This window comes from Puma concolor, chromosome C1 (assembly GCF_028749965.1).
Source record: "Puma concolor isolate L17-30 chromosome C1, mPumCon1.1.hap2, whole genome shotgun sequence".
Taxonomy (NCBI): domain Eukaryota; kingdom Metazoa; phylum Chordata; class Mammalia; order Carnivora; family Felidae; genus Puma; species Puma concolor.
In genome coordinates, this window is record NC_141674.1 from 139,334,300 (window position 1) to 139,360,813 (window position 26,514).

Consider the following 26,514-nt stretch of genomic DNA (forward strand, 5'->3'; position numbering starts at 1 on the left):
TTGAGCATCAGCAGTAGAAAACCGTTTTCTGAGTGGGCACAGCCATGGAGAGTGAAGTACAGGAGCTTCCTAGAGCCACTAAATGAAAAGCAGAGACTGGCAGTAACAGCTTCCTTTTATCAGGGGCGATTGGATGGTTGTCATGAGCAGCTGTTCTCTTCCACTACTGACAGACAGCAGGATTATATCTGGGAACAAAATTCCCCACAGTACAGTTTGTGAGAATAAAAACACACTATGGAAGGACATTATAAAAATCTTCCCTGGAGACTTTACATTGTTTTCCCCTCAAACTCTCAATATGAAATGAAGATGTACGTACATATATACACATAATATCTACATAGAGGGAGATTGAGAGAAAGAAAGAGAATGAGATTGATTTTACATACATGTGAAATGAAGGGGTGATACTTAAATACAGTCCTGCAGTGGAGACAAATTATTCTTCAGTGCTATTAATCTGTGATATGCTATATCCTGAGGACACAGTTCACCCCACCTCACCAGTGATTATTGTCAGCATGAATTATTCTTGCACTGGTTAGTCAATTCCTTTCTTCACAGCCTTGACTAAAGAACTCTCCCTGCAATTTCAACTGCACTTCTTTCTTACCACCGCGTCTCATATCCTCTTTGTTTCCCTAGGTCTCCGATTTCATCCTTTCCCCTCTCTTCTTAATCCATCATTCTTTGTGAGGCACTGCTGGCTGAGCACTGCACAATAGGCCTTGTCTTACCCTATTTACCATGCCCATTAAATCTATTAGTCTCAGTACACCATCAGCTTTTAAAAGTGCCCCTTTCACAGGCCCCCCTCTTACCTGTTCTAATGACATTGTTCCCTTTCCCACTGCCCTTTGAACACTCATGTCATTAAGCTCCAATTTCACTTTGCTTTTGCGAATGACAAGATGGCTGCCCTCTATAATCTTACTCTGGAGCCTAACAGAGTACCTTTACAGCAGCAGCCACCAGAGATACCTATTGATGGCTCTTCTTGCCTCTCCTTCTCGCAAGGTCCCAGGGCTGCTGTTAGTATTTTTCCAGTTGAAGCCGGTTCACAAAGACAGTTTTAACTGGTCATTCTCATTCACACAGGAACATGGATATTCTGAATGACTTAGAGCCCTTTCCTTCTTCCCCTTTCCTCCAAGCATTCTGGTCAGATGTTCAGCTTCCATTCATGCCTTCAAATATATACTTATTGAGTGTATTTCTGGTGCCAGGCTCTGGGCTAGGTGTTAGGGAAACAAGAAAAATGAGGTCCAGCCCCTTCTGCAAGGAAATTTCCATCTGGGTAGAGAGGAGAGGGGGCAACCAACCACCGCAGTACAGCAGGCTGATTGCTTTATTCAGGCCAGAGGGAATCCAAACACACCAGCTTCTGTTTTGTTGCTGTACTAAAATTAACTGGAGTCTGCGCAGAGCAGGGTCAAAGTGGACTGCATCAAAATAAAGATGGGCCTTGGTTCACAATCTGCTTCAGCCACAACTTTGAATAACCTGAGGCAATCACTCGCACCTACTACAGAGTCTCAGAGCCTTCAGCTCTGCAGGTGAATGACTATAGCACCTACCTCTCAGGGGCTACTGTGAGGATGAAGTGGAACAATAACCTGGGGAGGTTCCTAGCCCAGCACCCGACACTCCATAAATGTTGACTGGGGTGCTCATACTTTTCATATTTCCTAGAAATCCTCCAATTTCTAAGGCCCAGTATCCCTCCACTAAACTGTTTCCCTTGGTGCCCTACAACTGGTGATTTTTTTTCTGGTGAGTTTGTTTAAATAAATGTATGAGCCACATCAGCTTCAACTCTACCTGGGTTGAGGCAGCTCAGTTAATTTTCCACCAGCACCATACCTCCAGAGTACATGTTACCCATGAGACTTTAGGCACAGGGAAATTAGTTTCGAGACTCTTTGGGGAATTTATTCATGTCATAAAGTGGAGCTGGATTTATTACCAGTGACAGTATCTACTCAGGGGAGCCAAGGACCTGAACAGCAAGGGGTATGGGGGGAGGGTGCAGTTCCAGGTCACAATAAAGCCATATTATGAAGCTTTCCAGTAGTCTCTCATTTGCTCTACCTGAGCAGAAAAGGCCTTAAACTCATCTCCTGCTGCATTTTATTGTGACAGAAGACCCCCCACCTTTACCCCAAGGGAAGGGGCCCTCGTAAAAATCCTCCTGACATATTACCACCCTAATAACTGTACACTATCAACTGAAGGGCAGTGAAAAATGATTATTGAGCCATGTACAAACCACGCCAGCATTTTTAATTACAGATCATACAAGAAAAATAGAACTTTTTTTTTGTTTTGTCTGTATTCAAGATAATCTTATCAGGATTGTCAGGAAAGAATAATATTGCAGTCAAAAGAATATTCAGTGCCCCTTCAGGCACTTTTCAGAATTCAGAGTGTCGGCACATATTTAAAAAGCAAATACAGAAGAAATGCATAACTTAGGGAGTTCAGGTGCTAAATTAGCAGAAGCTGAAGAAAAGAATGAGTCAGGGAAATAGGGAAGTGCTTCCCCACAATGCAACCTAGTCTTTAGCCCCAACTTTTCCAAGTCTTGTCAATGTGCTGAAGTCTGGTGTTGATGTTCAAATCATCTGACAACTTGTAACTCAACCATAAGCAGTTAGACATAAGCTACAAGTGTCTATTTTTACACACCACCAGCAATTCCCTCGGGAAACCCAGCCTTCCTTTCAGCCTGCTCTTCTGTCATCCTGAGAACCGTTCCCTCCTATAGATGTTCCATTCTCTTGTTGGATGCCTTTAGAAAGTTGCCTTCCAGTTCCTAATTACCTCAAGCAGCTGCCTAATGCAGCTTCCAGGCACAAACCACTGTGGAGTATCCATTTTAACACTCAGCACTATCACTGACTGGTGTTGAGAGAGAGGGATTGCTTCTGTGCCTGTCAGGAAAACAACAGTTGTTGTATTCATTGGCCTCCCAGGAAACTAGGATGCCTTGCCATTGTGCATGGGATTTTCCCCCAGGGGCTCTGGCTGATGAGCCATCAGGCATACCAAAGAGGAATGGCTTTATTCTGCCCTCTGCTCTCCTTGGCAGGGGTTACGTCATTTGCTCAAGTACCGTCATCAACACATCTATATATACACTGCCTACAGAAAACATTTTATAAGCCAAAAGCAGTTATGACAAACCCCATTAAGACAATGTTCTCTAGGTAACACAACACAGTGCCTATCTCCCAGGCCATAGCTTACTTATTTCAGGAACAATTCCAATTACAAAAATCACTCAGTAAAGACTTGTGGATTAATTGATTCCTTGATTGGTCTAGAATCCATCTATTAAATACTCTGAAATCTGCATTTTGATATAAGAGGGTGGGGTTTTCACAGCAATGGCATTTGCTGCCAGGCTGTTTAGCCTGCCCACATTTTATAAAAAAGAAGGTAATATCACTGAGGCTCCTTTGTTTCTTCACAAAGAATAGAAAAGGTGCCACAAAGAAAGAAAGAAAGAAAGGAAGGAAGAGAAAGAAAGAGGAAAGAAAGAAATTAAGACAGGAAAGGAAAGATTATGGGATTTGGCTTTTATTGCTGAAGAAAAACAATATTTTGCCCATATTATTGGTGGCAGTTTATACTGAGTGCTATTTAATTTGAGACCTGTTTTCATAGTGGCAGACAATTAATTACTACTATTTCAAACTCACTTTTCAACCATCTCTTCCTTTCTTTTCACTAGTGGTTTCAGTAAACAAATCAGGGTCAGGAGAAACATGTTGAAAGAGCAGGGTTCTTTAATGAGAATAAACATGCACAATGGGTTCCTAATTTGAGAAAATACATTTCTCCCTTAAGGCATCTGTTAGGACCAACCTTCCAACACTGAGTTCCCCCAATATTGAGCTCACTCTGCCTGGTAATTGGGGTAACTTCCATGTTGTGACATTTTCCAGGAAATGAAGAGACCCAGAGTGTCCTGCCCTCCCTGGGAAGCATTCACATTGACTTGGCATCACAGAATAGATCTATTTGCTTTGGGAAAAACTGGCCAACACTTGATTCCCTGACACTCATCTTTTGCATGAATTTCTTAGGATGACATGAACACCAAGGTCCTAAGAGTCTGTTTGTCAGTGAGGTGGAAGGAATATTGAACATGTTGCAGGATCTGAGTTCGAGTTTAAGACACAGTCTTCCTCAGACTCAGGGTCTTTGTCCATAAAATGAAGGATAGAAACTAGCATGTCCCTCCCCCACCCCACCCCCACTTCAGCACTTCTCTGGGATTCCTCACTAAGACACCACAGATGGTGTGGCCAGGGAGGGAAGCAGAAAGGGAAAGAAGGGGGTATGAGTGCACGTGGTGCCAGGATGTCATTTTTTTCCTTCATTACTCTCATGTGATTTTCACCAAGAGAGTGGAATGATTCACAGGGAAATAAGATTCTACACAGTAACAGCCTGGTTAGTTGAACTGAGGAGCCCAGTTATGTTTTCAAGAGGCCCTCAGTCATAAAAGAAGTAGCTCTCCTTTCTGTGGAAGGATGGTATTATTCACAAATACCTCTAAAATGCATACTTTAGGTGTTCTTCCCAGAGTGCTGATGGATTTGTGATACAGTCTTCTGCCATGACCAGTGATGTGTATTTGAGAAATACATGCCAGGATGAGGGCAGAGCGCTATAGCCTAAGTGTAACTACATGCTGTAACATTAGCTGAGGCTCCCAAATCACTGAGCCCTTCCCAAGGCAGAGGGCCTTGCAAATCCAAAAGACAAGGGTGGGGGGTGAGGCGAGAGGGAAGGAAAGAGAAGAGAAAGAGATGAAGAGAGATACAGGGGGGGAGAAAGAAAAATTGGGGAGAGGGGGCAGGTCATTTTGCTACTTAAAGAAGAAAGATTGTGGGGGGGCACCTGAGTGGCTCAGTCGGTTAAACGTCTGACTTCAGCTCAGGTCATGATCTCACAGTTCACTGAGTTCGAGCCCCTCGTGGAGCTCTGGGCTGACAGCTCAGAGCCTAGAGCCTGCTTCAGATTCTGTGTCTCCCCTGCTCACACTCTGTATCTCTTTCTCAAAATAAATAAATAAACATTGGGAAAAAAAATTTTAAAAAGAAGAAGAAAGATTATGTTTATCTATTAAATTCTATTTTCACTTTCAAATTTGTTCATTTTTCAATCCATGTATAATCTCCTGCTTTGTGTCCTGTCTTTTCTCTGGGCAAGGCAATAGGAAACAGTGTCTTGGCTTTGCATTATTTTTTTTTATTATTTTGCGATAGTTACTAAGGCTTTTCCCCAATATTCCAGATTTTCTATTAGGTCCAGGGTGAGATCGTCCTTCCCTGACCCTTGAAATTGGGCAGAGACGTGTGATTTATCTTGCCAATGGAATGTGAGCAAAAATAATGTGTATTGCTTTTGGGCAAAAACCACTTAGAAGCAAGTATTTTTTGCAGGCTTCCTTCCTCCCACCATAGACCCGCGAAACCCCAGTCTTTGGATGGTCCATCAGCCTGGCTCCAAATTAATTAAACCTGGAACAGAGTCCCCAGCTGTCCACAGTGGACATGTGTTGTAGGCAAGAAATAAAGCTTTGTTGAGCCACTAAGACATTGGAGGCCCTTGATACTGTAGCATAACCTAGGCTAACCCGACTGATGCATTGTTATCACTGGTTACGATTAGTTTCTGTCAGCTACTGTTGCTTAAAGCGCAATTCTGCAAAACATAAAATTTCTAACGTTTAAATAAATAAATAATAAGGTTTTTCCAAGACTGTGTTCTGTTCACGAGGAGTTTTTAGGATCTTTTGCTGAGTGTGGCGTTCACCAGTTGCAGTTGCATCTAAACAGAATTTTCTGTATATTTATAGTACACTAGGTCTGAGAGGAAATGTTGATTGGAAAAAATAGAGAAATACTTTTGCCATCATCATAGACATTTTTCAGGGATTACTATTAGTGAATAATTTTTATGAGTATAGAACAGCTGTAAACGTGTCAGAAATAGACACCAGAAAAATAAAATTATTGTTGTCATGATTATTTTATCATCTCCAATACCCTGAAGCTAAGCACTCAATGGTTTTTAACACCAAATAAAATTCAGCCAGTTCAAAGCAGGTTTATAAATGTAATAATCCTGTGAAGTTGAATCTGTAGAAATAACTCGATTGATCTGAAAGCATTTTTTAGATGAACATTTTTAGCTAAAGGAATCAAATATTGGAGAATGTAGACATAAATAAATGTTACCTAAACTTTCCTGAACAAAACCTCATCCAGCTGTTGGCATCTTTAAATACAAAAACCCAGCCTAATCTATAGTTGCTAATTTTTTTTTATTTTTTTTTTCAACATTTATTTATTTTTGGGACAGAGAGAGACAGAGCATGAACGGGGGAGGGGCAGAGAGAGAGGGAGACACAGAATCGGAAACAGGCTCCAGGCTCTGAGCCATCAGCCCAGAGCCTGACGCGGGGCTCGAACTCACGGACCGCGAGATCGTGACCTGGCTGAAGTCGGACGCTTAACCGACTGCGCCACCCAGGCGCCCCTATAGTTGCTAATTTATTTATTTATTTAAAAAAAATTTTTTTTAACGTTTTTATTTATTTTTGAGACAGAGAGAGACAGAGCATGAATGGGGGAGGGGCAGAGAGAGAGGGAGACACAGAATCGGAAGCAGGCTCCAGGCTCTGAGCCATCAGCCCAGAGCCCGACGCGGGGCTTGAACTCACAGACTGCGAGATCATGACCTGAGCTGAAGTCGGATGTTTAACCGACTGAGCCACCCAGGTGCCCCTATAGTTGCTAATTTATGACAGTGGCTTACATAGTCTGGAAATCATGGCCTTTCTGTACACTCTCAACCAGTAACAACTAAATACAAGAGAGGTATCTTAACAAAGTGAGGGATAGATTAGCCATTTCAATCTCCACTCCATCTCTCATGTTCTAGAAACATTCTGGGAGGTAATATGATTGTAGGTCCTTCCTAAACTTGAAGCTCTGACAAATTCAAGAAGAAAACCCAAGCACAGAAATCTTGTCATTCTTCAGTGCAGATGAGTAGACAACAGAGAACCTGGATTCGAAATAGCCTGTAAAAAGCAAAAGAACTGGACAAAGATAGATCTGGGCAGAGAAGGGAGCATTATGTTCATTTCTTTCTGTGTCCAGAAGGATTGGGGGTGATGAACTAAATAGAAGTTTCCCAGACCTACATCAAACCATATCAGTAAGCATACCCCACTTTGAACAGGCTGTGAAGTTAAGACAGCCTGGTGACACATTAATTCCATTATAAAGTAAAATTCATATGCATTACATCTTAACAAATCATTATCCTTTATTTACATTAAAGAATCAAAGGATTTCTTTTTTTCATCATTTTTTTTCTATTTTTTTTATATCTAGAAATCATTTGTCATAAAAAGCTGTCTCCGGAAAATTATTTTCCATTCCATCTTAATTACAACTTAAAGACTCAAAATATCTTTAGTAAACAAACATATATGGTAATGTAAGTTATAAGGAATAAACATGAAATTAACATATACTGATCTCATTTCATTTCAATAATCAAAAATAAACATAGGACCAAATACCAGAGAAAAGAAATAGCTCAGCCTTCACCTACCTCAAGCATTGCTTACTATTTCTCAGTCTTTTCCTGTAGAGAAATAATTTTTAAAATGTTTCTGATTGCCATTTTCTGTATTAGAGTTTTTGAAATGATCAAAATGTGCACTAAAAAACACAATACATTCACTGTAGTCTTTCTGGTTGTAAAATCCTACAACAAATGCACTGATCTTAAATTAGTAAGATAACTGAGAGGGGGTATATTTTAGCTTCTTTTCAATCTCAAATAATAAAGCCTCAATTTATCAGAAGACCATAATGTATTCTTATTCAAAGCTAGTTAATTCACTTTTCTGGTCAGTTTGAATAGAATCAAATATTCGTTATTGTTTCAAGCCTCATTATGAAACAATTTCCCCATATATTTTTTTTAATTTTGATAAATTTAATAAAGTGAATTAATATTTGCCTATTGTAGGAAGCACATGCTATTGGACATAATTGACCTTTTAAAATTCAGGGTCTTGCAGGGCTTTGAGACATAACATTCTACATCAATAGAGGTGATACAGATATAGCAAAGATTTAAGACAGCTGTTCGCAGTAGGGGTAAATGTATAAAAATCATCATGAAGATTTTTCTTTTTCAAACTACATATGTCCATCCCCACTTGAGAGTCTGGTATATGTGTGGTCTAGAAAAAATCCTCTGATGATCCTGAGGTTCGTTGCTTAGGAGATTGGGTAACTCCTTGAATATAGCACAGAAGTGTTATTCGTTTGTTTTTACTAAATTTGCATATTGAAATATTTTCTTCTTTCTTAAAAATTATGTGCAGGGAAAAAACTCTAATTTAGAGAACTGTTCCACTGAGTTTTTAGTTAAGGTCTTTACTGCCTGCTAGCTCTGCTTTTCTATCTACATTGGCAAATATGCTGTCTTTGTCTTTCACCAAATTGGTAACATTTGCTTAGAAAATTGAATCTGAAGAGTTGACTATCGCCACCAAACACCTCTGTCTTGTAGTTAAGTGGCTTTGCTGTAACCTGCTGGGAAGAAACAGTGGCTGATGGGCCAAGTCTAAAACACAGAAAGTGAAATGATTCTATTAAAGAAAGAGATTACAGCATCAGGCTTTGCAAACTAGGCTAAAGCTCTAAACTGCAAAATTATCTTGATGCATGTGATTGGGAAGGACTAATTAGAAGAGAGGATGACATTTTATTTTCTAACCAGCCCTCTCTGATCTGAAGCCACGACACCCCCTCACTTGTTACCTAGCAACCCTTCTTTGTATATGTAAGGTTACTCTATTCCTGCTTTGTTATTCAATTTACTTGCCATTTTAAAAGTGTCCTTATTCTCTTTAGGACTATCCCACCCTGGTGTGATTGGCCTTCGGCTCTAACATATCAGAGGGCCATCAATTAAGTACAACCAAATGTCATTGTACAGCCTACTGCTGTCCCTGCCATCAGTAGATTTCCGTAGATCAGTGCTAAACAAATGCTGTAGATTTCACCTTGGTATTTGTGATTTTACCAGAGCCCTCCCTGTCTGCACCCCAGCCAACAACCCTCCGCCTAACCCAGAAATTGCTGTCATTGCTTTTATCTTGATTGAACGAATATAAGCAGGACTGGCTCCTTTTAACTCAGTGGAAAAATGACTATCAATTTAAACATTAACTGGTGTCCAATCTAATCATGAAGCTAAAAACAGAATTTGCTTCTGCACGTTACAGAGTTTCTCAGAAAAATCACCACCTAGCTAAACTTCACAATTTCACCTAAACCCCAGCAATATGTAAATAGGTAATCAGCCACATTTGGAAACGTATTTTTTAATCAGGTAGTTTAGATGCATAATCACCTTCAAATCAAACCACCATTAGAGGCCATTAACTCTTGAAGGAAGGAAACTCAGCTGGCAGTCAGAATTCTATCAGAGATAGAGATCCCGGCTCCACCTTCAATATCTGTAGAGCCCCAGGCTTACACTCATCTTTTAGCAACCCTCCGCCCCCCCCCCCACTTTTTTTTCTCCTTAAAGAGAATTGTGAATCTTTCTTAATGCTGGATAAGAATTAGGAGGCTTAACAAAACCATCAGCCTATAGCACTTCAGTGCTTAGAAAAGGTCTATTGCCTCTTTACTGTTTCTATTTTCCCCTCAGTCACTTGAGAATTGTTCCTAACACCAAAAGTCTAAGTACCTCTAGAACACCAAACTCTAGTACATTCTAAAATACACTACCTGATATACAATCTAATGTACATCCTAATGATATAGTTGGCTCAAAGCAGTACCACGATATTACTCTTTCTAAAATAACAATAACCCCTGCTGAAAGAACCTGCACCCCCATTCATGGCAGTACCCAAATAATTCCAAAACCTCCACTGCAATTCTTTTAGGGTTTTATACAGAAAAGGAATTTGAAAGCATTTGTCGTCTATCTCCTACTGTGCTAGTTAGGGGATAATGGCAACAGGTGGGCCTAAGTCCTAGGATATGAGACAGTGGGGTGTATGGCCTGCCAAATTTAGATAACTCAATTAAAGCAGCCCCATTCACCCACTCCAAGGAAAAAGCTGGGAGCTGGGGGAGGGTGTCATGGTGAGCTTGGGTGACAACTGCAGATTTTCTTCTCCTGGGTCATTAGCTATGTTTGTATTTCTATAGCATAACTGTGTTGTAAGCTAGCATGGTTATTTTTGCCTTTGCCTCATCACTCAGTGCAAAAGGGCAGAGGTGATTGCTTATAAATTCACACAGCTGCTGGCTGGGAGAAGGCATTTGCAAAATAATTCAGTAACATGGACCTTTATTTCACTGAAAGAATTGTTTCTTGAACATTCTCCCTCCTAAACCAGGAGAGCACCAAGCTCCTGCAAAAACCTTCTCAGGTTAAAGCAAAGCACAATTTCCAGTTCTTGTGCCAGCGGAGGTATGCAAAGATTTTCTCAGCAGGAAGTCACTCATAGACATCACATGAATATTTAAACAATGGGAAGCCAGCAAAAGATTCTTTCACGCTGCAGGATGATAGTGACTTCTGAAATTATCACAATTATCATTCCATTATTGCAAAACAAATGACCTGATTTATTATGCTCTGCCTCTGCTCATCTCTGGATCTCTTCCTGATATATTACACAACCGGTTACTTAGGCATTCTACACAAACAGCATTTGTATCGACTACTTCATTAATATTTTGATTATTATAAATCTCAGGAACTCAATCCACATCTTAGACTAGAGTCAGCTCTCTCCCAGCCTTTCTCCCTGAAGATGATTTGAAAATTTTAGAGTAGGATATGATGATCAAGCCTATGGAATTCTGCAGAACGAGATAGCTGACCACATAACTCTCCCTTCATTGCAGAAATGTTCCTCATGTATATCCCACAGCAGAAAAGGTTAACAGTTCTTGAATCAGCAGGAAAAGAAGCTTACATTCAGGAAATCTAGGCAAAAATGCTATTTCCTAGCACGTTTCCACTGCACGTGTTACAGATCGTCTTAAAAAAAAAAAAATCCTGGTTGTTTTTCCCTTTAAGAAGTAAAGATAAGAAAAAAATCATGGAGGAATTACAACAGTTAAGTCATCAATAAAGCAGCAGAGACCATACTAAAACCCAGGTCTTCCAATCTTATTCTCTTTTAAATCCTTGAGCTACATTAGGCAGCTCATGTGCCCTATTTACCCACGCAGAACAAGTTTGTTTACCCTCTTAGCAAAACTCAGCAAAGAGTAGTTACATCCCACCGGTGACACAGCAGGGCAAGACAGGAATTCGGGGACAAAAAAAAATCAAACAACACACTTGCCAAAAGCAGATCATGGCAACATGCATGTTGTAATGAGATAACTGATGAGCCGTGAGTCAAATTCCTACTTCTTCCACTGGAACATTATCATAGTTTAAAGTGCTTGAAAAAGAGCATGTCTGCAATACACTAATGACTTTAAATGGGCTCATGTGTCAGCCTGTAGCTTGAAAAGAAAACTGAAAGCATTTTTCATGTGCTGTGAAATGACTCTGCAAATGATTTTAAGCTTTACCTGTCCAGCAACAATCAGCCCTGTCCTCATCTGGGCCTAATATTTACTCAGGAGGCACGTGTTACCATCTGCTCTCAAGGTGAATCTAAAATAGGTAGTCCCAGGCAAACTACCAATGAAACCTTTGGATTAATTCTCCTGGAAACACCCCTCCCACTTCTTTCATTATACTCCCCAGCCCCCACTGTACCCCCCTAAAAAAAAACCAAGAAGCAAGTGTAGAATTGTCAGGACCCCAAAAGCAACTGACCTTGCGGAAACTTGTGAAGTTTCTATTGCAACAAAAATATCTTGAACATTATATAAGATATTACACAAATATGAATAAGACACAGTCCCAATCATCAGGGAAATGAGAATTTAGAGAAATACAGAAATCAAAAACAATCAAGATAATTCATTTGAAAGAGATCACTACAGTCTATTTAATATAAGTTTGTAGATTTTTTAAATAGAGAATGTCAGTAGAACTATATCCAGCATACAAGAAGAAAAGAGCTAAGAGGTAATCTCTTTTGTGGTTTGGGGAGAAAATCAGACCACCACTCAAGAGCCATTTAAATAAAGATTAGGAAGATAATAATAACTCCTAGCCCTCTTCCAGCTTCAATCCCAGAAATGAACATTGAAGAAGTAACCAGAAAATGGGGGAAATTTGACAAGTTGGTGTGTTCTCATCTCAGTAGACCATAACAATTAGGGTAGGATGCTAAGGGAGTAATTGTTCCCAAACAGAGGCATGAAGCAAGATTATGCCTTGGATATAACTAGCTTTTCCTGGAACCAAGAGGTTCACTGGTCTGATCTGGAGAGAAGCATGGCCTGCTGTTTTATTTCCATCCTCTGCATGGGAGGGATCAACCTCATCTCACATCAACGATGCTGAGAAATATCATAAATTATCCATAATCCCCTCCTTTATTCAAACAGACATACTCTCCCTGAAAGGAATAATACCTAAGAGAAGTGTGTTTATTTCCCTTTGCATTGGGAAGGGCACCCAAATACAATCATGAATCAACAAAAGACAAAACTGAATCTTTTGCAGTACAACAACATTATTTGGTAAAACATTTAGACTGGGCCCATTTTTCTAACTAGCATCAAAACCTTTTTTTATGCTCTACTTCCTTATCTGTCGTCAATGATAAAGCCTTGAACTTTTAAGTCATTTAATAACCAAGCAAGAGAATGAGAGAGAGAGAGAGAGAGAGAGAGAGAGAGAAAGAGAGAAATAGAAGAAGAAACAATGGCAGCACTGTATAAGTGTGCAAGTTTAAACCTTGGAGGAAAGCATTCTGTTGCATTACAAATACCTTGAAAGATTGGTCTTTTTTCTACTATGAAAATTCTCAGTATTCTATTATAATCTTCTATTGTCTAAATCAGACACATCTCTTACCACAAAACAAGTTGTAATTGGCCTTTGGCACCACAATTGGAATAATGCAGGAGAGGTTTTGGCAGACATCATTTAATGTTCTTCCATTATACTTTCCAGGATGCAGTTTTATTTATTTCTTTCAATCTAAAAGAATTTTTTTAATTAAGGGGTAAATATGTTTTCTTGTGTATCTTGAATTTCTTTGGTCCACTTGCAATTCATACTGATGCTAAAGGAGTATTTCTACCATTTTGAATCTTAAGTCATAACTTAGAGACAAAAGAGATAACCTTTCATCGCTGGGGATTAAGGTCTCCAGCTATATAAACCCTAGTCTTAAAATGGCAGTAAATCCAAATTAATAGACCTCTTTTCAAAGAGATTGCAAAATCCAAAGTATGATAATCATGTAACAAAATATGTGAGAAATGTCAGTGTTTGTATTGATATTAAATTGATATCACATAGATGAATTGCTCTTTACTTTATGTGTCTGTTCCATTTATTTTGAATATCCCAGGAGGTATTTTTAAAAAGAGTGGTAGGGAGAGAGCCCTGGCCTCACTCCAGATCTCCAGAACCAGAATTTCAGAGAGTTGTGAGTGCTTGGGAATTTTTTTTAAGGGCCATGAGTGATTCTGATGCTTAGACAAGGCTGAGAACCACAGGTCTATTCTAGCCTTCAGGACGTGGGTGTTCTACAACAAGAGAAGCAAATGGGTTTTCCATCTTTCCAAGGTTCCAAGAAGAAGGATGGTGACAGGGTTAAGCTCTCATGGAAGAATGTTATCTACACCTTCAAGAGAAGGCAAATACAAGTGATCTAAACAATTTTGCCATATATCCACAAAGGTCACCCAAATATTTTCCCCAGTTTCCTCTCTTCTATTATCCTTTTAAATAGGAACTCCCAATGTCCTCTTCAACCTTGGCCATTCATATGACTTAACAGAGTATGTCCACTCAAGGCACATCATCTATTTTACAGAGCAGTGCTTTGGGTAGACAATTTGTTCAAGAATTTCACCTTGCAGATAGGTTAACTGGCAGAGAATAGAAGAACAGAAGAATATAAAACTGTCAAATGGAATCACATTAAATTGATGAGTTCCCAGAACAGAAAAGCCTACTGCACCCCTCACAATTTCCCAATCATATTAAAGAAAGTTTGAAGAAGAAAAATCTAGAAATAAAGGAATGAAATTCCCCAAATATATGACCATAGGGTGATACCAAGTTATGCTGTAAATAGACAAGAATAGGGTAACAATTCTATAATAACATATATAATATATACATACATATAGAGAGAGAGAGGGGAAGAGAGAGAGAGTACTATTAGTACTCTGACATCACTGATGTAGGAATATGTAAATTCTCTAGTTAATTTCACTACAAAATACATAGGACAAAGTAATCTCCTTGCTTATTTAACAATGCAAGGAAAGTATCTTCTATGTGCCAAGCACTGGGCAAAGCATTTAGTCAGTATTATTAGTTCATTTGATTAATGCTCACAGCAACTCTATATTTACTATTAGTATCCCTACTTTACAAATTATGAAAATGAGTCATTGAAAAAGTTAAGTAATTTACCAAAGACCACGTAATTCATAACTCATAAGCAGCAGAGAAAGGATACAAAATAAGGCAGTCAGTCTGCCCCAGGGTCATGAACTTAACCTCAATGGTCTACAGTGTCTCATCTGTTACCAACAAAGTGTACTGCAGAGAGTGTTTGTCTATGGACTCTCCCAACAGCTCATTTCATTCCTTACTTCTACCAAGTTAGGACATTTTCTTACTTCTCCTTTCTCCTGCAGAAGCGTATGCATCTGATATTTAATTTCCTCAGGGTTTTGATATCTGCTGGCTCATAGAATCCACATCAAGGGTCAACACATAAAAATGGCTTAACATGTTATCTCTTAAAGATAATAGGTTTCCACTTAATCACAGGCTGTTAATGGCTTAGCTCAAAGCTCTAGTTACTATGGGATTCTGGCCACTGATGCCTATAGCTGGCATCTTTGGGGTAGAATCTGTATCTCATTAATATGTGTACTGTCAGTACCCAGCACAGTACCTGAGCAGAACTCAATCCTAATGCAATGTAAATTTATTGGATTGTAAAAGCAGGCCAGGATGCTCCTACAACCATCCCACATAGGCCAACTTCTTCCACAAAAGGCTAACTGGCCTACCTAATGTGAGCTTTCATAGCTCCTTTGGGCTCAAACTACCAAAATACCTCTAAAATGGGACATGTTGGTTAAGAATCTCCTTTTGCTTCTCATAAAAAGTAGGCCACATATGTTGTACAGGAGGATTGCTATAGGCAGCCACATTCCAGCCATTCATAAAGAAGAGAGAATGGATGGGGGGCCCTCAGTGCCACAAAAAGGCAAGTTTTGATAAGAGGATACCTAGAAAAAAGGTCCTGATCATGGGCCAGTGTTTAGGTGAACCAAGTCATAGGCCAATGGAAACATGGAATCCTGGCTTCCCAGGGGAACCTACATGTTAAGAAAAGCTTGCTGAAAGCAAACAGAGATCTAAAATGGGAAATGGGAAAATTACTTTGGAGCTTCACAGATTTGCCCAGGGATATGTCTGAAGAAAAGTCCCCAAGGGTGCCTGGGTGGCTCATTTTGTTAAGGGACCAACACTTCATCTCAGCTGAAATCTTGATCTCAGGGTTATGAGTTCAAGCCCTACATTGGACTTTGTGCTGGGAGTAAAGCCTACTAAATAATAAATAAATAAATAAATAAATAAATAAATAAATAAATAAATAAATAAAATAAATATCCCCGGTGAGGCAGATTACGTTACACTTCCCAAGATAGCCAAATATGATCTTTCATTCCACATGTTCTTTTGTACACAGGTATGTCATTGACACTCCTCCCATCAAAAGATGAGCCTGTGTCCCTTCTCCCCCACTTAAATATGGGCAGGTCTGAGATGACAATGGAAGTGATACTATGTGACTTCCAAGGAAAGGTCATAAAGGGCATTACAACTGCCTGGTTTTCCTGGGACACTTACCATTGGAACTAGGCTATTAAGAAGCCAAGGAGCCACATAGAAATGGCAGACAGGGATTCCAGCAATAGCACAGCTGAGGTCTCAGGTGACAGCCAGTATCAACCACCAGACATGTGAATAAGGAAATCTTCAAGGTGGCTCCAGCTCCAGCCACCATCTGACTACAGTCACATGAGACACCCCAAGAGAGAACCATTTAAATGAGTCCCATCAACCTTCAGAGCCATGATGGATAATAATAAAATGATTGCTATTCTTAGGTCATTAAGTTTTGAGGTGATTTGTTATGCGGCACTAGTAACTGAAACACTCAGCATGGAAACAGTCTCAGGATCCACTTTCTGCAAAAATAAGGATTAAAGTCCAAAGAAGAGTTGAGTTTTCCTAATAGCACACAAGGGAGCTAACTGCAGTTCAGACACTGGATGGGACTGGTTGAGTCACAGCAGCCAGAACATCTCCTTTTCCCTTTTTATAAGTTCAGAAGCTATAAAACCTCCCCTGAGAGCATGCTGAGTCTGCCCAGAGAGAAGCCACCTCACAGATGATTAGAATGTAAGTGGATAACGAGCCATTTGAATTATCTGCTCTAGTTCAAACACATGCTGTTGCCAATATGCTGTGGCAGCCAGCTAACATCTGAGCATCTTTAATTTAAATTGCATATACTTAACTTGAAATGGCATCTATACTCTCAAACTAAGAATTTACTGTACCATCATCAGATCATAGGAGAAATCATCTTTTCAGGAATTTCCTAAATTTGCCTTTTTACTGCGCTCTAATGTGGTAACAGCTTAATGCCTGATGGCACCCAAGTCAAATGTTTCAGAGTATGAGATATAACTCCTATTCCAATCAGTTTGTTAATACACATGCTGTTTCCTGTCTACATATGTGAATGGAATAATTCTCAGCAGCTTGGGTCTCATTCCCTCATAAACACAAAATTGTATCTGTAACCTTAAACAATAGACACATTCATAAAGCCAACGTTTAATATATCAAGCTTTATCAGAAACAAACCTTTCAAGGCAAAAACTCCAAAGGAAGCTAAAAAAAAAAAAAACTTATGATAGAAATTTGAGATTGTACTCAAAATAAAAATAATAAAATTTTAATATAGCATTTGTAGAGCTCAAATTTTAGGCTCAGGATAATGACAAACAAAAAAGCAAATATACCAAAACCATGTTAGACTTAGTCATACTGCGTTAACTGTTTACAGATTGGGAGATTATTTTATTAAAATGACATCTTTTCAGCTATTATCCTACTTAACTGACTGCTGTCATATTTAACATTGCTGACCACCTAACATTCTCCTCCTCCTGTCCCAAAGTTTTCTTTTCCCTTGGATTTTACAATATGCCATTCCTCCTTCTTGCTTCCTGGGAGGCAGTTTCTAGAATAGAGATGAACCTGACTCATATCCTCTGTCAGCCCCTCACTAGGTGGTATGACTTTTCATAAGCTAAATTTTCTAGCCTCCATTTCTGTACCTGTAAAGTAAAGATAATAATGATATATTTCACACAAAACTACAGTGATGGTTTGATGAAATAATGCATAAGTACAGAATAAGTATTTAGTAAATGTTAACTATTATTTTAATATGTCTTAGCAGTTTTCAGTGTCTTTTGTTGCCTTCTTTCTCCTCTCCTGGACCCTGAAAAGCTGGGATTCCACAGGAATCTATTCTCAGCTCCTTTTCACTTCCTTCTAACCATCTTATCCCCTTTTATAGCATCAATCACCTTCAACATGTCAATGATTCTCCAATCCTGACCTTTCTCCAGATCTTTATTTCTCTCTGACTATTGTCCTGTTCTTCTAAAGCAATCAAGCCATTACTACTTTGTGTGTTCACTTCTTGAGGGCACTTCATATATATCAGAGGTCCTAGAAATAGTCTACTAATAGATCTATCTATGGGCTATCATTCCAGAGAATCCGAGTCTGAAGGCCCTTAAGGTCAATCTGTTTTAGAAGAAATACAGTTAAGATCTGAACATTGAGGCCAATCCTGTGACAATCTAACAAGCTAGACAAGTTCTATTCCTGTGTGTCCTGCTGTGCTGGGTTTACCTGTCCTAGTACAGTCTCCACCCAGATCTCTGCCCTGAGCCTGCATGGACTATATCAAGAGGCTCCCATACCCTCTAGCTTCTAACTGGGCTTGGTTAATGGGGACCCCTGGAAGGCTTTTGGAGATGCAAGAGAGAGAGAAGTTGGCATACTTATTCCCTTGGTTCCTCCCTGTCCTCTCTCTTTGCTGATTTCATCCCTCAACTAAATAATCACAGCTTTTTTCGTGGCAGAACTCTCCAGAAGACTCTGTCCTGTGGTGTTCTAGGCCCCCATGTTACCAGCCCCAGGGCATATCACTAACTTGCATCTAACTTTGAACACAGTTTCTCCATTAAACCCTCCTCAAATGATTCCAAAGTCAGGATGCCATTAGTCTTCTGCTGGAACCCTGACTTAAAAGCTTGCCTGTTTAGTAGCATCGTTTTTCCTTGGGAAACAAAAACAAAACAAAACAAAACAAAACAAAACAAAACAAAACAAAAAAAAAATATATATATATATTAGAATGTTGATATATTGCTTTGCAATAATTTTGAAATATATTTAACATAACTATAATTAAAGTATTTATAAAATGTCATGGCTTTTTCCATTTAATATTATAAAATAAGCATTTTCCATTTTGCTAAATAATCTTTACAAACATCATCTTTAAATCTGCATAATATTCTATTAAAGGGATGTGCTATAATTTGCTGGGTTTTTCTCATATTAGTGAACATTTGGTATGCCCTTTCAAATGACCTTTTTAATGCATACATTCACACATACCATTACACATATGGTAATTTCCTTTCCATTTCTCTACTAGTTTTGCCAGAAGGCAATTTTTAAAATTTACATACGTTCTATAAAACAAAAGCATTCATGTTCCCAGAGACCTCTCCTTTAAAAAAGTTTACTTAATCTTCTCCAAATGGAAAGCACAATGGATTTGAAGTCAGAAGGCTTTGGTTCAAAGCCCAGACTTTTTGTTGCAGTCTCTATGACAATGAATACTTCCTAGAAGAGGCTAAACAGTTGATCTCTAAGGCCCCTTCAAGTCTGATATGCTCACAAATGATTCAGAGTAGGGTCACAATCATAAAGATGAGGACGGACAGGGGAAGACCATGAGTCTTCAGTTTGGAAGGATGATGTCTTACAGATCATCTGGTTGATAATGCATTCTCTCCTTGTTCTTAGTCAGCACTCTGAGAATTTTCCATCTTGTGTATGAGGAAGCTAAGGCTCATGGAGCGCCTGTGACTTACTAAGACACAAATTGAACATTAGTATTGGAGCCAGCACTCTACCCACTCCTAGTGACTCCTGGTCCAGTGGTGTGTTCAGGGCTCCCAGTATATGTCTTGAGGGGATCATTTAAACATCTGCCAACTCGCTTTGCTCATTCCTGAGATATAACTCTTTCACCTGTAAGATTTTTTTTTTCATCTTGCAATTCCTTAACCTTCCTCACTATACTTTCCCATCAGATGATATCACTGATTGTCTCCAATACTATATATGAAATTGTTAACAAAAACAAATAAAAAGTCCTTACACGAACAGAAATTAGTGAAGATTGTCTATATAGCTTTTTCTAGTGCCCAAAGAACCTGGAGACAGAAGTTAAGCATTTGAGGCCAAAATGGAAAAAGGGGGGGGGGGGTGGAACAAAAGCTAAGAAAACAAAATAAAATTGAACATTGAGATTACACTAATCAACAGTAGTACCTCAAACCTGACTGTCCAGCTCTGCAAATACTCTGAATCAGCAGCAGCGATTTGAGCATTCTACATGCCACTCGTAAACCTTTTCAAAGGAACTGTCTTATACATTATCTCATTTTCTTCTCACAACAACCCCTTGAGGTAACTATAGCAAGATTTCCCACTGAATAGAGAAATGGTGGGGCGCCTGGGTGGCGCAGTCGGTTAAGCGTCCGACTTCAGCCAGGTCACGATCTCACGGTCCGTGGGTTCGAGCCCCGCGTCGGGCTCTGGGCTGATGGCTCAGAGCCTGGAGCCTGTTTCCGATTCTGTGTCTCCCTCTCTCTCTGCCCCTCCCCCGTTCATGCTCTGTCTCTCTCTGTCCCAAAAATAAATAAACGTTGAAAAAAAAAAAATGAATAGAGAAATGGAGAAGAGGACTTTTGTGTAGGATTTGGTTGCCCTAAACAGAAATTAGGCAAAGTGGATGAGCATCTTAAAGTCAGACCACTTCCCTAGCAGGAGGGAGGGTCTTCAGAGCACAGCCAGTTGCTGGAATCTGGAGACCCTGGCCAAATGAAACTTGAAGCCCTACATGTTTACATAGAGACACCCTGCAGTATACTTTCTGGTTTTCTTGGCGGCCAAGATATCAATGAAATACAAAGTGTATTTTCTTCCAAAAATATGCCTTCTCAGCTTCTGAAAACAGGGGCTCAAAATAAACTATGAAGCAGGGCCCTGTATGAATTACTCCTAAATAACTATATAGACCACAAATTCAACATCTGCAACAAGGCACTGACAAAATGAGAAAGTAGAAAAAGAATAATTAGTGCCTCCCCACTTTGTTGAACCGCAATGTTAGAACTAGAAGGAACCCAAGAGCACTGAATTCAATCTTGCAGTCTCAGTTTCTGCACTCTCTTTCTTGTCTGGACATTCCTCATTGGCAGCATGCTATCATTTCTACCTATCTTCTGTCCATTTCCTAAGAATAATGCTGTCAAAAAAAAAAAAAAAAAAAAGTACTTCCAGTGAATTAAGATAACAAATTATCTCTCTGTTAGAGATTTACCCAAGAGCCATTCTCCCTCCTTCCTGATAACAGCATCCAGGTTTGTTGCATAAATCATGACTGTACTTGATCATTTCCTTCTTTTCATATCCACAACTTCCCAGACCTCCCTGCGTGTGACTGATTCTACACCCATGAGAGATGGGACCAGCTGTTAAGATGAAATCCCTCTGGCTCTCACCACTTGGTTTCTTGGCCTTGACATGGTGCGAGAACTAAACGCTTGAAGCCATGGCCACTATTTTGCAATCATGAATGATTGTTAGCAAGATAAAAGGCCAACAGTATAAGAATGATAATCCAGAAAGGTGGAAAAGCCTTATAGTATCTCTAAGTAGATGAGCCAAGTTCTAGGTGACCTAAATTCCAAATGCTTGTATGTAATTAATATTCTTTGGTTGAAACCATGGTTAGATTGCTTTTCGTTTCTCATAACTGAATGCATCCTAACTGATATACCCTTTCAGGTTACGCGTGTAATTTGACATAGGTTTCAATGCCTCAACCCATAAGATCAACTAATATATTCATTATGGGTTCCTGCAGCAATGTGGCAGAAGACATTTTATTTTAATTGATACACAGAGAGGTTAACTGTCAAAGCCAGGGAGTTTGTTCTTTTTTTTTTTTTTAGTGTTTATTTATTTATTTGGAGAGAGAGAGAACAAGCAGAGGAGAGGCAGAGAGAAAGAGAGAGAGAGAGAGAGAGAGAGAGAGAGACTCCTAAGCAGGCTCCACACTGCCAGCACAGAGCCCAATGCAGGGCTTGAACCCACAAACTGTCAGATTGTGACCTGAGCTGAAACCAAGAGTTGGACACTTAAACAACTGAGCTACCCTAGTGCCCCAGAAGAGGTATTTTTTGAGTAAATTGTCACTACAAACGGCCCTGCATTCCTTTTCTCACCATTGTCAATGGTTTTTTAAAAAGATAGACGAGGTCGGCCTGGGCGGGGGGGGGGGGGGGGGGGGGGGGGGGGGGTTGGTGCTTGGGTGGTTCAGTTGGTTAAGCATCCGACTTTGGCTCAGGTGATGATCTCACAGCTTGTGAGTTCAAGCCCCACATGGGGCTCTGTGCTGACAGCTCGGAGCCGGGAGCCTGCTTCAGATTCTGTGTCTCCCTCTCTCTCTGCCCCCAACCCACTTGCATTCTAACAGAATACATCCCCATTGGAGAAAGTCATCATAGCAATAATTAATATCACAGCAGCAAAAAAGCAGGGTTCTCTTCCTTATATTAACCTTTAAGTGACATATATACTATGTCCCCACAATAAAGATCTGACTATTCCCCAAAGAAGTCCTATGTAAAAGTCGAATGGAACACATCCCACTGCCAACACTAACACCACCATCAAAAGGCAAGTACTTTATTTATCAAAAGTCAACCGTTCCAGAAAGGCCAAAATGCCTCATTATCTTTTGCAAATTTACTTCAGTATTTTTAACATCCACACTGTTCACCCCTTGTTGAGTTTTTAGTCGTATAATATGGAAATCTTCCTTTTCACTAATGGATACCTCGTTTTGTGAGCGGGTCATGTAAAAACCATGGTCTTACCAGGAGGTGAGCCTTGTGAGAATAGAGAGTTCTAGAATGTTTACAAAATTCAAAATTATTTTGAGTGGTCACCCAGAACAGTGTTTTATAACTATGTGATTCAGGGATTGAACCCTGGTTTTCAGATTGTGTACGCTGTGTTCAGTATCTTAAATCCATTTGCCCTCCTTCGGTGTTTCCTTAACACTTTTCACGGAATATGGATCTCTTTCTATCTCTAATTATAGATATGTGCATTTCTCACATCACCCTGTAGAGGACAAGATTTTTAGGAGTAAAAACTTTTTTAAAATCTACTCAGACCCATCAATACTCAGACAAAAGACTTTTACTTTTTATTTAAACTGATACATCATAAGTCTATAGCTACCATAGAGGAGAACATGGCAAAATATCCCTGTGCAGCCCACACAGCAGCAAATGGAGAGAAAATGTTCTAAATAAATTTTCACCATTCCTAAGTCTGATGTTGAGGTCAAATTTCTCTCTCATTTAAAAAATTTAAAACACAGATACAACTGTTCAAGGGCTCAAGTTTTACAATCCCATTCCAAAAACAAAGTAGTCACGAGTTGGTTTCAGATTTAGATTCCTTTGCTAATCTGCAGTTTTGGAGTTATAATAGAGCCTTGTGACCTTTGTACATTAAACCAGTTGTTTCTTTGCCCCATCTTCTCATTAAACTCACCCCCCAACTCCATCACTTCCCCTTCTTTGGTGTTTTTGCTCCTGCAAACTCAAACTTCTTATCCTCTGCTACATATCCTCCTGACTTTCTTGACATGCATCATTTGCCTTTCATCCCTCCTGGAATACTATGAAGTCAGGTCTCTACCTCTTGACAGAGAGACTGAGGTAATTCTCCAACCAGTCTAGTACTCAACCCACTGTGGTGTGGTCATTTCTTTTGAAGTCCCTGGCTTGAGCTTTTATCATTCCCCAAATTCCTCAGGACATATGCCTACTTCTCAGTTGCTTAAGGATAACCTACATATGCCACTCTCTCTCTCTCTCTCTCTTTTTTTTAAGTTTGTTTGATTATTTAGAGACCACAAGCAGAGGAGGGGCAGAGAGAGAGGGAGAGAGAGAATCCCAAGCAGGCTCTGCATGGTCAGCACAGAGTCCAACTCAGGGGTCAGTCCCATGAACTGTGAGATCATGGCCTGAGCCGAGATCAAAAGTCACACGCTTAAGCAACTGAGCAACCCAGGCGCCCCCATATGCCACGTTCTTAATCTCAAATGTACAGCTGTCTGTTGTGCTTTCCTTTGAAAAAGTGGTATCCCTATTTTCTTTGTCCCTCCCTATAGCTGTCCACCTAGCAGGTACCAACTGTTTAATGTAAATGCAAAGAAGAACCAGCTCAACATTCACTGAGACTATTTTCCAGTTGTGGGATGCACTTGCTGCCACTTAGGCCTTCTCCTTCTATCACATCCATGTAGTGAAATGATGACTTAGACAGATGGAAAGATGTAGAGAGAAGCCTAGAAATGGTTGGACCCCACTGAGTGCTAGTCAGTGGCACAAATCTCAAAAAGTAGTCAATAAAAACTTCTTCCCGATATTCCACAATTAAATTAAGGAAATAAGTCATCTAAATTGCCACTTTTAAAAACCAGAACTAGCTAATACTGAGAATTTATTATATGTCCAACGAACCCTCCCACATAGAAAAACAGAAGAAGGCCTCTGACCTGCAGTAGTTACAAAATATTTGAAGAGATGCTAAATGTTTAAGGAGAATTCAAATGAGGACACACATATTCTGCTTCAACCTGTTGCGCCTTCTACTTTTGGTACCAGCCTGTACCCAGTCTATGTGTGCCAGCAGGCTTCATTCTCTTAGGCATCTCCCCTCCTCCCTGAATATTGGGGGAAATCCAATAGTAGGCAGCTTGTTGTCTTAGCAGACATTTTGAACTTCAATCAGAAAGTCAGTGCAAACCTGATGTGGGCGGCCCTAGTCTCTCATTTAGTGGATTTAGTGTTGGACACAGAGATGTTTTTTACCTGTGTGATTTTCAGACTTCCCAGTGCCCACAATGTATCTCATACAACAGGCCTCCATCCCCTCAGAGGGTGGAAAATAACTCCCAGATGGGCTCAAAGGAAAACCAAAAGCAGATAGACTTTCCATCAGAAGAATAGCAGAGGAGAATTTATGCTCTGTGCTCTTGCTCTCTGGGGTGTTATCATTTTGTTGTGTCTCCATGACACATGGACAGCACTTGACTTTTATATAGAACACTGCTAACTCTGATTACCTGTGAGTTGAAAAATCTCTTGTTTATTCTGCCCTAATCCTTCTTTCACTTTGAATACTATAAACAAAATTAAACGAAGTTATATAAACAACAAAAACTCTCCAGCTATAACAATCCATCTCAGTAGATAGTATCTCATAAATGATTCACCTCCATTGCTTTAACCTAGAGCCTTTTGTATTTTGCACATCCAAGTGAATAACCATTAGTAAGCTTTATGTGTTGCACTGTGTAAATTACCTCAGGTCTGTCATAATCTAGGGAGTAGCACTGATATTTGGGGGGTGGGGGTGGGTGGAAGATCTGTTCTAATAATTTCTGTGTTGAATCTCTTATCCCAACAGGAGCTGCAGGTTATCAAACAGAACCAGATTCACCTCCATACCTTATCTGGACTTTTTCTTTAATGTTTACAAATAGCATATATGTTCTATTTAACACCTTAAATAAAAAGAATTTTTATTCCAAAGGTCTTATAAACATTTTATATGCTTGACAGGAGAGTTAATTGTAATAAATGCTTAAAATACAGCCTCAAGGAGACACCTGAGTTTTTAAACACTGCCCTCCATTACCTTAAAAATATATCTAAAACTAACAATCCTATTTACCTGGTGCAGGTACTAAACAGAAAACAAGACTTCTAATGCAGTCTTGCCTTTACTCAGCTGCTGAATAAGAAAGAAATTGCCTCCAAATAATTTCAGGCCTTACTTCAGCTATCCAAGGCAGTAGATAAGCCTTTGTTAAGGCAGATTTTTTTCCCCTCACAGCTGCATTGGAAAGCAAGGTGTCAAATTCCAAGGATACTATAGTAATGGAGTCACCTAGGATGAAGGTAATAAGACATAGCTGAGAAGAAGTACATGTGGGGCTGTTGGGGCTAGCACCCACTTTTGGCAGAAGGGGAGGTCAAGTGGGAGGCCTTTGGATCCTCTATGTTTCTCCAGTCCCCCCCCCCCACCCTGTGCCTACTTTATCAGCTATTCCCACATTCTGCCAACTATGACATCTCAGGTTTCCCTGCTTCTATCCAAACAGACTCTTCCTCATCCCATTTCCTCCAACACAGTTAGGCCAGCACTAGCTATTTATTAACCAATTCATAGGGCAGTTAGTGGCAGCTGACTCTCCATGTATTAGACCTTAGAGATCAACTTCTTGCTTCTTGGAGTTCTAATTCACCCTTGGAAGTGAGGAATGCAGGGGAAGATCTTTGAGATCTTCCTGAAGATTCTAAGTGGGGGATTGCTATCACCACATCATAGGGGACTAAGATTTCTGTTATCACATTATTTGTGTTTTAAATTAAGGCCAGGTTGGACATGGACTGTGGAACAGAATGTAACCTGGTCATTATAGTTTCTTCTTAGACTTATGAGGATAAGATATGCAGAAATGTTATGTACAAAATGTACAAAAATATGTCCAGGCCAAATGACAAATTATCAAGAAAGACCAAAGAAAAGTTATCAAGAAAATGAAAGAAGGGAGGTGAGGGTCTGTGAATTACCCTGGAGAAGATGAATAAAGGTTTTAAAATGCAAACACCTGAGAGGAAAACTACACACATTTTAAAGTGCGTTGACTTTTGCTCCAGTTCTGAACCATGTTGATAAATAAAACAAAAGTGGCTAATTAGCATGAGTCGATCCTTAACAGCACACCACCCTATGAGTCATTTTATGGTGTTTTTAACAAGCAAGGTCATTAATACAATACAATACAAA